The sequence below is a fragment of the Mirounga angustirostris genome, unplaced genomic scaffold (genome assembly GCF_029215605.1).
Source record: "Mirounga angustirostris isolate CCGP_5_RB_7025 unplaced genomic scaffold, mMirAng1.0.hap1 SCAF_13, whole genome shotgun sequence".
Taxonomy (NCBI): Eukaryota; Metazoa; Chordata; class Mammalia; order Carnivora; family Phocidae; genus Mirounga; species Mirounga angustirostris.
Window position 1 is genome coordinate 59,208,210 of NW_026991721.1, and position 2,761 is coordinate 59,210,970.

Below are 2,761 nucleotides of genomic sequence, written 5' to 3' on the forward strand. Positions count from 1 at the left end.
TAAAGTATTGGGCCATGAAGAAAGTCTCAAAAATTCCAAAGAGTGAATAAGTTCCAAAGATCTCTGAATAATATGACAAACTCAGCACTTACTACAGCTTCCTACTCACACTCCAAAACCTAGCAATCTCTAAGAATATATGCAATAATATATCAATTAATAGCATCAACTAATAACACAAAACAAATGGAGAGCCACTGAGGAAACACACACACATACACACAAAAATGGGGAAACTCCAAAGATGAAAGGCAATTGTGATGGAATTGTGGAAAAATGAAAGCCCAAATTGTGCATGATAGATTCAGACTGAGAAATGCCTGACTAAGAGAAGCAGGGGACCATGAGAAAACCAACTCAGTGATGAATGAGTAGCACAGTAGAAGTAGCCAGGCAGGTCTCTCCTCCTGTACATATACTCCTGAACCAAGAAATAGGCCAAAAGTCAAGAAACAGTGGTGGGTGTTCCAGAACATTGGAGATTGGGTCATAAAACATAACAGTGACCCACATGACCACAAATGACCATGCCCCATGAAGCATGGGAAATGAGCTCAAGCATAAATCAAGATATTAGCATACCTCACATCTCTCTTAAAACAGGTTTCATGAAACAAATACAGCAGCAACATCCCAAGATTGCCTACCAGAAAGAAAACGAACCAGAGACAAAAATGGCTTGGTCTAAATTTTACACAGGTTTCTTCCTGGCTATAAGTCCATGGTCTCCCTTTTCTTTGGGCATTTGCTTCAGAAAACTTGTAAATTCTTTCTTTGCCCCTTTGTCATGTATATAAGTCTTCTAAACTCTTGCCAGTTTTGCAACCTAGGAAATGTCTTTCTCAAGAACCTGGGAACTATCTCCTGAGGTGTAAACATTGAAAAAGATAGCACCCCATTTCCCAGTCCCTGTAGAGGGTACCAGCCTAACTTCTAAGGGTGCCATTTGGCAAACACAGATGGCCTAATCACAGACAAAAACATTGGCAATCTCAGGAATAATTCAATGTACTCGACACATCCCATTGATCAACCTCCCTGAAGTACTCCAGTACATTTTCACTTGCTCACCCCAGGGCTTAAACTCTTTCCACCTGACACCTCAACCCTGCCTTTGTGTTAATGGAACTGCGTATCCAGATGATCTGTACTCTCTTCCCCACTGCTGGCAATCATATAAGAATAATATCAACTTTCACTTGCTCATCATGTCCAGTGCAATTTTATTTAACACTAAATACAACCAGACTCTTGAGCAAAATCAACACAAAAGAGTGGCATTAAAGTCAATAAACAAAATTCACACCTAAAGAGATAGGATAAATTCAACATCATCAATCAGAAAAGCTCCTCTCAAGGTAAATTTCTCTGTGCCAGATCTCTGCTTCAGGATTCCAGGGACCCATGCTTTCACATCCAGAGGTGGTGACAAGTGCTGTTACTAGCCCTAGGTAACTACACTATCACTTAGGATCTTACTAGTGACGTCCTTATACTAGTCCCTTTGTAAGTAAAGCCTTCTCAAATTATTCTAATCCAATTAATTTGAATTATTCTATTCAAATTGTTCTAATTTGAGAAATAATTAGTGCTGGAAAGAATGTGGAGAAAAGGGAACACTTGTGCACTGTTGGTGGGAATGTGACTTGGGCACTGTTAGTGAGAGTGTAAATTGGTACAGCCACTATCAAAAACAGTATGGAGATTCCTCAAAAAATTAAAAATAGAACTACTATATAATTCCTTAATTCCATTTCTTTGTATTTACCCAAAGAAAATGAAAACACTAATTCAAAAACGTATATGCACCGCCATATTCATTTCAGCATTATTTGCAATAGCAAAGATATGGAAACAACTTAAATGTCCATCACTGGATGAATGGATAAAGAAGATGCAACACACACACATACAAACACATACACACACGCACAGTGAAATACTATTCAGCCATAAAAACTGAAATCTTGCAATTTACCACATGATGGACTTTGAGGGCATTATGCTGAGTGAAATTAGGTCAGACAGAGAAAGACAAATACTATATAATCTCACTTATATGTAGGATTTAAACAAAAAACAAAAAACAAAAAACAAGCTCACTGATACAGAGAACAGGCAGAAGCAGTACTTGCCAGAGGCAGGAATGGGGTGGCAAAATGTGCAGGAAGGGAGTCAAAATAAAAGTTCATCTATATGGGTGAAACTAGAAGTAGTTTAAGTTAAGAACTGAGTTTTAGAAGACTATGTAAAATATGGCATTGTTTTTATAATACCCTAAAATAAGTAAAATAGTGTTTAGTTTGGAGCGCCTAGGTGGCTCAGTTGGTTAAACTTCTGCCTTCGGCTGGGGTCATGGTCCCAGGGTCCTGGGATCAAGCCCCACATATGGCTCCCTGCTCAGCGTGGGGCCTATTTCTCCCTCTCCCTCTGCTGCTCCCTGGGCTTGTGCTCTCTCTGGCTCTCTCTCTCTCCCAAATAAATAAATAAAGTCTTTAAAAAAAAAAAGGAAAGTCATCACAAGAAAAAAAAATTGTAACTATGTATAGTGATGGATGGTAACTGGATTTATTTTGGTGATCATTTCCCAATACATACAAATGTTGAATCATTATGCTATACACCTGAAACTAATATAATGTTATATGTCAATTATACTTCAATTAAAAAGTTTTTTTAATTATTCTAATTTGAGTGGGCCATCTGTTCCCTATCAGTACTCTATCTATTGCAATGCTCATTCAATTAGGCAATATGGAAG